The sequence below is a fragment of the Oenanthe melanoleuca genome, chromosome 13, assembly GCF_029582105.1.
Source record: "Oenanthe melanoleuca isolate GR-GAL-2019-014 chromosome 13, OMel1.0, whole genome shotgun sequence".
Taxonomy (NCBI): Eukaryota; Metazoa; Chordata; class Aves; order Passeriformes; family Muscicapidae; genus Oenanthe; species Oenanthe melanoleuca.
Genome location: NC_079347.1, coordinates 95,865 through 109,150, shown reverse-complemented (window position 1 = coordinate 109,150; position 13,286 = coordinate 95,865). Strand labels below are relative to the sequence as shown.

The following is a 13,286-nucleotide window of genomic DNA, read 5'->3' as shown; positions in this document are numbered from 1 at the left end:
AAGAATGTTGCACGGTTCAACAGAGATGTTTAACATCTCAACAGACAGGGAATATCCCAAAGGACACCCACAAATATAACGACCATTAACAAAACATCAACGACCATCAGCAAACATCAAGGAACATCCACCTCAGGCACTGCCTTGACAGAGTTGGAGATATCTTATTGGAAAAGGCTGGAAAGGAAATCCAGGAGTGGGACCTAATTAACATCAGAAGGACAGAATCAGAGGCAAAGAAATCCGGGTCCAATAATAAACCAAATAGTGAGAACTACACAACTTGGAAGGAATGAACATCAAACCAATGTATTTCAATGGATTCAGACTGTATGAAAATTAGGAAAAATCCAGTACAACTCACGAATCATGGAATGATTTTGTCTGAACACCTGGTCTATGTGTGGAAGAAATTATTTCTGTTGCACATCTTGGCAAGAATCAAATAATGCCTTGACTCTCTAACACTTAAGATATCAAGTAAAAAACAGATTGTGGGAGGACCATATGTGAGTCATCCAATGACTGATCTGGAAATGAAGCATCGGTTCCAGGCAGTCAGGAGAGGAGCTTTAGAAATGCAAATTAATACTGCTGTGGCAAAGTACCCATTTATCATTGGAATTACAGGATTAGGTTACAAGGACAGGCAGTGAGGTCACTGAGAATGTCAGGAAAATTAGTGCACAAACACCAGAAGTTTATGTCCAAAAAGGAGACAGAAGAGTCCTTCTTTGCTTTATTCGAATAAAGGGAGAGGCCATGGGCCATTCCTCTGTGATCTCTCAGATTTTTGGAGGACCCAGCCTCCTTTTTACCCTATTTTCCCAGCTGTATTCCCCTATCTCCTTTTCCATTCACTGAGATACTTGAGAGGCACAGACTTCCCGGAACCCCTCACACCTGTGATTCCCCTCTAATGTGTAGCCCTCTCTTTTAATTCTTAATTCTTATGCAAGTCATAGTTTTTCCCCATTGCTTCTTTCATCTTTCAATATCCTGTTTCACTTATCACCAAACCTACACTTAGTTTGTAAAGGCAATGATCTTCTTCCATTCATCAATCAATGGAATCCATCCCATTGTTTCTTTTATCTCTCAGTGCTGGTCTTATCTACCAGCAGATCCACAGCTCGTTTGTAAAGACAAATCCAACATTCCTTTCAAGAATAATCCCAAAACCAAAGAGGACCCAGGAAAAGAGATAGAGTCAATAGAAATTAATATATTGTAAACACAATTCTTGAGAAAATGAGAAGAGGAGGGAGTGAAAGCAGTAAGATTAATATCGTAGTAGGGGTGCACATTAAGGGAGACATGCAGTAGGTGGATCGGGAAGTCTGAACATTCCAGGTACCGCAGCCAGGGCAAAGAGAGAGGCAGATGCAGATGGGACAATGAGGACAAAAAGGAGGCTGCATTTTAGAGTTATATTCAAACATTTTTAACACAGTTCCTCCTCCATCCCACCTTTTTCAACCTTGTTCAGTTGTCCCAGTCCTACGCTTTTGCTGCTTTTCAACACAATCAACAGCTTTCCATTGTTTCATGTTAATATTAAAACAACTCTTCAACATTGGCATCAAAACACAACATGCACTTTAAAAGATCTCTAAACTATAGCAAAACTTCTTTTACAAAAGCCTATCTTATAAAACACATAGAATTCACTCTGACAATTGCTGAAGCCAACACTGAAATACATTTATCTCAGTGACCTTGAGCTTAGAGCCAGGCTTGGTCTAGGGAATGCAACTGGGGCTGCCATTGGGTTTAAGTCCAAGAATGGTGTTGGCCTTGGGGCAGGAACTGGGGCTGAGTTTGGGAGTTCAATCTAAAGCTGGCATTGGAGTGTGGGCTGGCACTCAAAGCTGCACTTAGGGCTTGGGACTGCCATTGGAGTTGGTCTTAGAGCATCAGTTGGGATTGGCTTTGGGTTTAGGGCTAAATGTGGAATTTGGTTTAGGGCTGAGTTTTTGGCAAGGGGCTGGAAATGAGGTTGAAATGGGCAGTTAGGACTGGGTTTTAGATTAGAGCTGGAATTGGGATTAAGGTGAAATGTGCCATTTGCCTTAGGCCTGGACTTGAGATTGGCTCTGGGGCTGCACAGTCTGGCACTGGGATGAGATTAAATCTTGGAGCATGAGTGTGTCTCACCATGGAGTGAGATTGAACTTGGGATCAGGGTGAGCTTTGGGACCGAGCGCACGCCCAGACGGACAGGGGAGATGTCGCTGCAGGATGTCCCTGGCATCGTCACAGCCCTGCTCAGGCACCACCAAAAGGCAGCAGGAGCTGGCTGGTCCCACATCCAGGTGCTCCCAGCACCCGGAATATCCCTCTGTCCAGTCTGTTTGGCTGTTCTGGACATGCACCTTCCAGGCTCTTTGTCACCGCCTTTAACCAGAGCATGGGATATTGAGTGGCTGAACACAAGTGATTCCAGGACACTTCCTGCTGGGACACTTGCTTCTGGGAACAGCTTCTTGGACACGGCTGGGCTCCCCTTTTTACTTCCAGGCTTTTCCTGCCCATCTGCATCCTCAGGGATGAGGCTGTTTGTCTCACAGCAGTGGCTCCAAGGTAGCAGGGACGCCTGTCCAAAGGGCTGCCTCCCTCTGCACTCTGGCAGCTCTCACCGAGGCTCTGCCAGGGGTGAAGGCTCTTGCAGAAATATCTCAAGGCTGAAGATCTCCCTCATCCAGCTCCTCCAGTGCTGATACCACAGAGTTCCCTGCACACAGGAACACCACCTTTTCTTCTAGAGGAACCTGTTCCAGCACAGCACCACGGGTCTTCTCCTTTGGCACCACCACAGCATCCTTAAAGTTGTGGGCTGGGAAGTGACAGCTCCTGGAAATTGCTGCTGTGTGTCTGGCTGAAGGGAACCCCTTCTGGAATGGCCTTGACCTCCACTTTTGCTTTCTGGATTTTTCTGGCCAATCTGCATGCTCAGGAAGGAGCAGGTTCTGGTGATACCTGTGGAGAAAGAAAACAAAGAGGATTTGGAATAAGAGAAGATGGAACACTATTGGGTCGAGGCAGAAGAAATATAACAAAGTTTCTAGAATGGAGTAAATAACAGCAGTATGGTGGTGTAGTCCTTTTGATATGCCAATTTCAATACACTCATTTCCTGCTGTGAGACAGGATTAGTAGCAAAAGCAAAGCAGGCTTGAAACTTAGAGTGTGTAAAGGAAAATTTTATTGTTCCTAAAGGAATAATAAAAATCAGAATAAAACTTTCCCTTATGTTTCAATACAGGATGTGACCAAAAGTATGCATTTTATCTGCATCTGTTTAATCCAGGTGGGGCAGTGATCCTTATCTCTGTGGGAGATATTATTTGCTAATGGGCCATCTGTTAAAAACCAGGCGGGGCAGTCATCTTTATCTTTTCCACAAGCCCTCCTTCCTCCAAGGATATACCATCTGTTAATGGGCCATTGAGACCCACTGCATGAGTGATAAAATTACATCACCCAATTGGGAGATGCTCCAGTCAGGGGGAAGAGCCAAACCTTTCCTACCTGGATAAAATTTGAGATTTGGAACATCGGTGCAACCTTTTTCTGCTGGATTCCGGAGGAAAACCAGACCCTTCCACATCATCACTGGAGCCTTTAAGGAAAACTGCGCCCTTCTACAGGACCACTGCTTCAACTGAAGCACGTCTGTCTCTCCAGGAGGACTGCAGCCACCATTTAACGGGAGTGCTACCAACACCCTCAAATGTCAGGTTGTACTCTGACTTGGTGAGTGTTTTGGGTTTGTTTTTCGCTCTTTGTAATACTGTATTTCTATTTTAATTTCCTAGTTAAGAACTGTTATTCCCATAAGGGGGCTGAGAGCCCCTTAAATTCAAAATTATAATAATTTGGTTGTTGAGTTTATATGTTATCCTTTTCAAAGAAGAGGAACCAACTTTCTTAGTAGACGCCTGCCTTTGAAACCAACACAGGAGCATTCTGGGTCTGAATCTTGGTCTTTGCGAGGTTTATACAGATTCAAGTTGCCCAATGACTTTCTGGGATGAACTTGGGCAAGGAGGAATTCCCAGCTCATAGAGATGTCTTCTTGTTTTTTACCTCAAACCAGGATTTTTCATTCCCAAGGTGTGGGTGGATGGTGGAGGAGGAAAAGTCCCGGAGTTCTCTCAAGAGGAGGGGATGCAAACCCAGCCCAGAGAGCTGCAAAGAGGAAAGACCCTCCCTGAGCTGGAAAGGCGGCCGGAGATTCAAGCAGAGCTCAGAGCTGGTGGAGAAGCCTCCTGGAGGGGAGAAGCCCCACAAGTGCTCGGAATGTGGGAAGGGTTTCAGCTACAGATCCTGGCTGATCCAGCACCAGAGGATCCACACTGGGGAACGTCCATGTGAATGTGGACATTGTGGGAAGGGATTCACAGACATCTCTAGCCTAATGCGGCACCAGGTGGTTCACATTGGGGAACAGCCCTACACCTGCTTGGAATGTGGGAAGAACTTTGGGGAGAGCTCCAGCCTGAGAAAACACCAACGGATCCACACCGGGGAGAGGCCCTACGAGCGTCCAGAGTGTGGGAAGAGCTTCTCACAGAGCTCTCACTTGATGCGACACCAACGGGGCACCACTAAGGGAAGCCCTGTGAGTGCCCCGAGTGTGGGAAGAGCTTTGTGCTCTGCTCCAGCTCCATCCCCCATGGGAGGAACCATGTTGGATGATCCCCAGTGACCCCCGTTGGGCAGAGCCCTGGTGATCCGTGGTCCTGGTGATCCCCATTGGGTGGGGGGAAGGGGTTGGAGAGATTTCTTTCCCTTCTCCTTATTCTGCTGTGATTTGGTTGGTAATAAATTCCCTCCCTGTGTCCAGGCTGGGTCTCCTGTTCCTGTTCGGTGCTCGGGGCGGGATGTCTCCTGTTCCTTCTCTCAACTCCCGGGCCTCTCCTCAGTCTATCAGACAATACGATTAAGAAGATCCAGCCAATCAGAGAGAGCAGCTCTGATGATTCATCGGTTGCCGGGCAGACCCGCAGCACCCAGTGTTCCCCCACCTGGGCTCCATCCTCCCCGCCTAACCACGATCCCCCCGCGGGGTTCCCCCAAGTCCCTCCCCAGTCCCGCTCCCCAGTAAATGGAACTGGGTCTAACTGGGAAGCCTTATTGGGAGCACTGGGAGCAGCTAGGCAGGGGCAGAGTGACAGCGGGACTGGGGGTACACACAACTCCCCCCAACGCCATCCGCCCCAAATCAGCACGGGGACAGAGCGAGGCGTCCTCGCTGGGCCTGATGCCACAGGGAGAGGCTGCAGCCACTGCTGGATCAGGAGCTCTGTGGGCAGAGAAAAGGGGATGACACTGGGTTGGTGGCCCCAGGGGGAGCACACACACTCCCGGCTTCCCCCTCACCTTCTTGCATAGAATCCGAGCCCCAGCGCCAGGAAGACGAAGCCCAACATGAAGACCCCGATCCCCGTCAGCACCTTGCTGCGGGCAGTGTCCGGCAGCATCTCTGGGGTCCGCAGGGTCAGGATCCTCCAGATCCCTTCACAGACACCCCAAGCCCCTCTAAGCACCTCTCGAATCACCCCCAACCCACCGAGAACCCCCTGAAACCTCCTCCAAATCTTGTATCAGCCTCCCCGGGACCCACCAAAGCTTTTCCTGTCCCTCTCAGGATCTCACAGCCCTTTCCCAGTTGCCCCCCACAACTCCAGGACTCCCAAACCCTCTCCCAGTCCCTTCCCAGCCTCTCCATGACTCAACAACACCCCTTCCAGTCTCTTTCTAGCAGAAGCAACTTCATTCCAACCCTACATTCCAATCCCTGATCTTTTTCCAGCCCCTCCAGGCTCACTCAAATCCCACTCTGTTACACCCAGCACCCCCTAACTCCCTCCCAGTGCCCATCAGGACCTGCTGAACCCCATCACACCCTCCTCAGCATCCTTCAAACTCCTTGTCAGCCATTCTAAACCCCCTCTCCCAGTCTAAAACAGGTTATCTCAAACTTGCTCCCGGTTACTCCCAGCACATCCCAGTCTCTATCCCTGCCCCCCCAGTACCTCCACACTGCCCGTGCACTGCAGGGTTCAGGCTGTGCCCCAGTGCCGGCTCAGGGTGTGCTCCAGGCTGACGTGCTCCACCTGGAAGCCTGAGGTAACCACCCCCCCATTCCCCCCCCCCACCTGGGGAGGGTTTCCAGCAGCACCAGGAGCTTGAAAGAATACAGTCCCCATTGGGTACCAGGTCAGTGGCCACCACATGCCCTGAGAGCTCCAGCTGGCCCTTGAACCACCTCAGCTGGATCTGGGCAGGGTAGAAATCTGTCACAGAGCAGAGCAGGCAGCCAGGGCTGGGCTGGGAGCTTGAGGGCCATAGTGAGATGATGGACACACTGGTGGGCACTGGGAAAGAGTAAGGATACACTGGGATCAGCTGAGGGGAGCTGGGAGTGATGGGAGAGGGCTGGTGTGACACTGAGAGGAACTGGGAATGAAGCTGGAGACAGTGAGGGAACACTGGGAGAGAGTGGATTGGATCAGGGCACTGGGAGAGGGGATGTCAGTCTGGGATTGGACTGAAAGGGACTTGGGAGGGACTGGAGGGGTCACCGGGGGAGAGGGTGGAGGTCTGTGAGTGGAATTGAAGGACTGGGAGTAGACTGGGAATGGAATGGCTGTGGACTGAGAGGAATTAGGAGAGACTGGTGACACTGAAAGGACTGTGAAGACACTGGGATGGCCTGGGGAGGCTCTGAGAAGGCCGAGATGCACACGGAGGGGAGCACTGGGAGAGACTGGGATGGACTGGGGTGTCGCTGTTGGGGCAGATGCGACGTATGAAAGGATGCACTACATTTCAGAAGGCAAAAAACTGTTTATTAGAACAGCATGCTGTCTTTCATACACTCTACAAAGTTTACATTTTATTCATTGGTTACAATAGATCGACACAAAGTTCATTGGTGTAATACCATCTCCACCTCTGTTTCTCACAAAACATTTCTCAAAACACTTTCCCCAGATGCAGGTTTGTTTCTTCTTGCTTATTTTCTTCTTCTCTTCTCAAAAATAAAACTACTTTCAGAAGTAAACCTTATCAATTAACTTACTCTGGCTCACAGACCAGCTGTAATCCCCTTTCATAATTCCCTTTTTTTTTATATTTTTATTTAAACCAAGAGTGCAGCTGCTAAGGATTTTGCAGGGCTCTTGCAGAAATCCAAGCAGACAGCAGGGGGACAAAGCAATACTTCAACTCTCAAGGAAACCATACAATTATTCTCATCTTCAAATTTAAAATATTCCCGTAAACTGACCCATTGCAATCTGATTAGTCCATACAGTGCATACTCTCAAAATCCTGGCATCCATAACCATGCACTAACAATAAAAATTACATTATCAAGGCACAACAAGGATAAATGTTTAAACACCTTTACAGACTCCACAATCCCTTGGTGACACATTTGTGGCAGAATGATACTTTCACTTTTAGTTCAATAAATTTTCCTCAACATAGAGTTATATTTTGTAGCCAAAAGACCAAGTCATCTGTCCAGTCACAAATCAGAACTAAGCAGCATCCACTTCACTTTACAACTGGCCACTATCATAATGCAAGCAAACCTAGTTGCTTAAAGTGTGGGCTTTCAACTACTAATTCAGCACCCTTATACAAAAGCAATACCTCTCCCCTAGGTACACTAAGTTCCTCTCTTTTGGGGTAGTAAATGCTGTGTGAAAGGAAATGATACAAGACACATCACTCAGTACTGCCAGCCTCTCTGTGGAGGAGAACAAAACCCAAAGTGTGTTGGTTTCACGTGCAAGGGGAAAGGGGTGGATTCGCCTCAGGGAAAGCCCCATGAGGCTGGGGTTTGGGAGGGGCTCTCCCTTCTCTAGGAGCTTCCCCTGTGAGCTGCTGGCACCAATCAGAGAGCTGATTTGGTGATGAAAAGTTTTTCCGCTTTCAGAAATCACACTGAATCAGGTTGGCTGCTCTCTCTTTCAGCTTCCCGCCTCGGGAGGGGTGGTGGTCCCTATCTGGGGCTCCAGCCCGGCTCTGGGCTTGGCCTTGGGTCCAGCCCGGCACCCCGGCCTCGGCTTGGTGCGGGGCCCGGCCCGACCGCATGGTCCCGGCCCCCACTCCCTGACTGCGTGGCTCTGGGCAGCCCCGTGCGGCCCGGGCTTGACCCTCCACGTGGCATGGCCGAGCAGAGGGAATTGGGGAGCCACCAAAAAGGCTCTCCCTTCCCCCCTCTCCTCCTTGTTCTGGGAGAAGAGGCTTCCAACTGCCCATGTTGTTTCTTCACTATCTGGATACAATTTTAACTTCTTTATGCCTGGATAAGATTCTCGATCTCCTGAGCTCCCCTGAATGAGAAGAAATGAAGCATGGAGACTACAGAGGTCAGTGCAATGAAGATAAAGTTCCTAGTGGGAAGAGATTGAAAAGATGCAACTATAAGTAGCTGAAAACCTATTTTATGGGCTAAGATGATTGTGACTTCACTAAAATTCCTTTAAACTGTGAAATATACTTGGGGAGGTTTGGATGCTTGAGAAGAAGACTTTTTGCCTTGGGGAAATGTCGCTCTCTCTGTTCTGGGACTGGAATATGAACAGATACATTTGATAGTGAAGGAGATGAAGAGAATTTTGTTTTTCAGCAGCCTACCTTTAAAAGTAGTACCCCAGTTGTGTATCATAACCCATAGCACAGCTCTGGAAGGACTGTGAAAAATGGAAGGAGGGTCATAATCTGCAATATTTTCCCGGGCAGTTGTGGATTGTGGAGGTGAAGACACCCCCTAAGCCATAACTAAAAAAAGTGACTTTTCTTTCTTAAATAAACTGAACTGATTATTTGGGTGTATAACTGATTGAAGTGTTCTCTGTATGTTTGTTGGTAAGAAATGTGGAATGAAGGGAAGGAGGGAACAATCTAGGAATCCTATTCTGAATTTTTTTTGTGTTATTAATAAGTTTCTTATTCTACCTTTTTAAGTTTTAAGCCTGCCTTGTCTCTACTCCTAAATCCTATCTCTAAAAGAAATTAAACATATTAAAATTGGCAAAACTAAGTCACACCGTGACACAAAATAAAGGCAACATCCACCAATTTAAATTTAAGTTTTTAGCCTGAGTCAGATGTTCTCATTTACTTGCCCTGAGTGATCACCTTCACACTGTGTTCTTTCAGAGTCCATGCTTCTATCCACCTGATGGTCGGTGTCTCCCACGTGTTCTGCTTTGACTGTGGAATCATCCATCCTGTTCCTTCTGGTGTGCTCTAAGTATGGCTTAACACAACAAGCAGCAACCCAACGAGGGCCATTCTCTGTCAAAAAAAGCATACCCTCTCCCCCATGTTATTGATTCTACTGGCCCAGCCCACATTCCAGTAATCAAATCCTTAACCCATACCTTAACATCCTTACGAAAATTCGGCTGTTTGAATTTAAAGAAGAAAAATGATGAAATATAGGAGACAGTTGTGAATCAGGCGAAGGACACAAGAAGTTTAACACATAAACAGCTTTATCCAATCTCACTTAAGGTAGTTCCCCTTTACTTACCCCCTTTTTTGTTTTTAAATTTAAAAAATGTTTGCAATTCCTGTGAAACATATGCTGGGCCATCTGTTTTTTTAAGCAAGGGAGCACTTTAAATAGAAAAAGCATGAGAAAAATGACAAATAGCATCCTGGGCTGTTTCACCTGCAAATGCTGATTCAACTATAGCATAAGAAAAAGTATCAACTGTAACATGAATATACTTTAATCAATGAAATTCAGGCATTCTTGTAACATCAATTTGCCATTCTTGCAAAGGGAGTAGACACGGGCGTGAGTACCATATTATTGTGAAATATGAGTCATATGACAATCAGGACAAGAAGAAATTATTGATTTTTTTTCCGTGTAAAGGTATATCCCTGGTTAAAGTCAGAATATGGTGAGAAAGCTAATGATATGTTATTTGGCCTGTAAAATAAGACAAAGCAGATCACAATTCATAAGGATTTTGAAAGTACCATTCAAAATATCATTGTACAGGTATCACAATAGTTAGAGGATCATGGCCTAAAATGTCATGACAATGTCTGTGACCTTTGGTGATAATGTCTGCAAAAAGTTAATGAAGTCCTGGAGATGTTTTCTGGGATCTGAAAGATAAAAATATACACTCCAAAATATGCAATTTATCTTCCCACTCATCATTCCGTTGACAGAATATTCCACACGGTGGATCATGATCTTTTAAGAGAAATAATTGCACTCCAATGGAGGGATCTATCCGGTTAACAAATTTGCATGTCAAAGCCAGTTCAATTCCTTCTATGGCCTTTTCTGCTACAGCAGTCCAATATCTCTTATCAGTAGAGGAAATAGTTCCTGATCATAATTCAGATAAAAGTTGCAGTTGATGATTAGTTATCTTCAAGTATGACCTAATCCAGTCTATCACTCCAACCAATTTCTATACATCATTAAGAGTTTTAACTTCAATGTCTAATTTGAGAAATTGAGACACAATCTGAATACTGGCCGTTATCAACCCTAAATATTTCCAAGGCATTTGTTTCTGTACTTTCTCTGGGGCAAAATTTAAAGCAAAAGCTTTGAAATTTGTGACAGCACATTGATAAAGAGCTGACAATTATTGTTCATTTTCAGATACTTACAATATATCATCCATATAATGAGTTGCTAAATTCAGCATAATTCAAAGAAGGCACAATAAAAGCCAATTTTTCCTTCTCTTGTTCAGCCAATAGATTAATAATAAAGCAATCTTTTAAATCAATGATAACTATTTTCCATTTCTATGGAATCATTGTGAATGTTGGAAGACCTTATTGTAAAACTCCCATTGTGGCCATCACAGCATTTATCTGCCATAAATCATGCAAAAATCTCCATTTCCCTGATTAATTTTTATCACAAAAACAGGGGGTATTCCATGGGCCAGATAATTCTCCAATATGCTTAGCTTACAGCTGTTCTGCTACTAAATTTAGCATGACAGTAAGCTTTTCAATAGGGAGGACTCAGACAGGCTTATCTGTTAACCATGTCAAGGTCACAACCATCACTCAAGATCCTACAGCTCAGTGGCCCTTGCTAAAAGCCCACAGTGATTTCTACACTCCATTGAGATAAATAATCTCGTCCCCATACAGAGCATTGTTAACACAAGGTCTGATGTCAGCTTTTTGGCCCTCAGCATGTTTCACATTAATTGCAAGAGCAGACAGACCACCTACAGTTACATCACCCAATCCTACAACTCCAAAATCTGCTCGAGTGAGGGGCCATGAAGAAGGTCAAAAAAGCTGTGAAATAACAATCACATCTGCTCCTGTGTCAATCAAATCTGTGATAATTATAGTCTCTGGATGATGTCCCTTGGCTGTGACAATGCATTGTTGTTCCAGATGATGATCTGTCATTTTCTTAAGTCCAAAATACCAGAGGTGGTCCTTCAGATCCCAAAACCTCCTGTGGCACAACTCCAGTCTACTACAATTGGAACACAACTCACAAAAGGAATAAGTTGAGCAATACAGGTTCCTTTTCTTTTCATTTCTTATTCATCTTCAGAAAAACAGCACAAGGAAAGAAAATATTTTGCCTAACAGGTTCATTCCATGTCCATCTTGGGTAGAGCCATGACAGGGCTCTTGTACTGCCCAAGGTGCATCCTTTGAAGGCTTTCGAACAAACACCGACTTGATTCCTTGAACACTGTCCAGCCTCTGTTTCAGGCAGCCTCTGGAAAGCACGGCCTTCCAATTGGAAAATGTTGCATTGTACCAAGGGACATTGCAAAATCCTTGAAGAGGGCAAGGCCTGCTCAGCAGAAAGCAAAGCACCCACTGTGTGTGATCCACAGCATTGCCATGCAAAGGCAACACGTGCCGGCTACTGGGAAGAAAGAAACCTCATGGCAGTCAGAAGCAGAGCAGTGGGAGCACCATGATCGCTCCTTGGCAAATCCTGATTTATTTAGAACAGTGGCACTGCAGAGGTCAGTGAGCTGCTAACAACAAACTCTCCCTGCCCTCGACATCCAGTTCAGGAGAGCTCCCCAGAGATGGAGGAACTTCAGCTGCCTTTGTCTCTGGAGGATCTGCTCAGGCACAGAGTGATGGGTGTTTCCAGCTGGGAATGCTGCAGCGTCCTGGGAGCCATGGGCTTGGCACTGCTGGCACCAGCACTCCTCCTGCTGTGCCACTGGCTCCAGGGAAGGGATTCATTGCAACAGGCCCAGCTGCCCTTCTTCCTTCCAGGTTTCTTCCTTCCAGGCTTTCTCTGGCCACGTGCATCTTCAGCCATGAGCCGCTGCTGCTGATCCCTGAGTCGGGCTGGGCTGTGATGGCACAAGGAGCTGAGTGCTGGCGCCAAGCAGGGCTGTGATGTCCTGGCCACCGCACTGTGACACCAGCGCACTGTCGCTGTATAAGAGGGGCTGGCACCTGCAGCTGCCAGTGCAGCCGCGATGGGACGCGCCGGAGCCACGAGTGACAGTGACGTGCTGACGCTTGCGCTTGTCCTGCTGCTGGCCACTGTGGCTGTCTGCTGGGCCCTTGGTCACTGGCAGCCATGGAGGCGGCAGACAGGGATAGCAAAGCGCAGCAAGCGCCCCACGGTGTGGTCCAGAGGCTCCCGGAGGAAGCCTGGAGCCCCTGTGGCTCCCGGGCCCTGCAGGCCTTGGGCGGCCCCCGCAAGAGGCCACATGCTCCCTCCAGTCCTCTGGGCAGCCCCTGCAGCTGCGGCCCCTTGGTGGCCGTGGCCTAGGATGCTGCAGCATCTGATGCTGCTGCTCTGGGATGGCAAGGGGACACGTGCACCGCTCTACTCTGGGATGTGGCAGGCGTTCTGGAGGGAACTGAAGGAGCTGGTGAAGTGAGACCACCTGCCCCGCTGTGGCTTGTCCGGCTCCATGGGAAGCCCCCATCCCTTTGAGAGGCCGTGCTCCACCCCTGGGAGAGCCTCACCCCTTGCAAGGATGGCACAGCAGTGGAGATCCGCCATCCATGCAGGGGCCTCAGGCTGTCAGAAAGCCTCCATCCTGCCAGGAGCTCTGCTATCTCTGACAGCCTTCATCTCTGGCAGAGGCTCAGTGAGACCTGTCAGCCTGCAGAAGGTGCAGAGCCTGTGAACAGGTCTCCCAGTTCCCTTGGACTCACAGGCGTAAGCCTGACTATTGATGTGCCAGGGAAAGCCCAGCAGTCCAAATGGGAGCCCAGCCCGAGGCAGAGGAGCCTTGTCAGAAGCAACTGGTGGAGCAGCAAGCGTC

The 13,286-nt window shown here is 47.6% G+C and overlaps 1 pseudogene; it reads left to right on the top strand.

The window, feature by feature from the left end:
* Nucleotides 1-12,784, top strand: part of LOC130258910 (zinc finger protein 721-like) — a 415,188-nt pseudogene extending 402,404 nt beyond the window's left edge.
* Nucleotides 12,785-13,286: the final 502 nt, after the last annotated feature.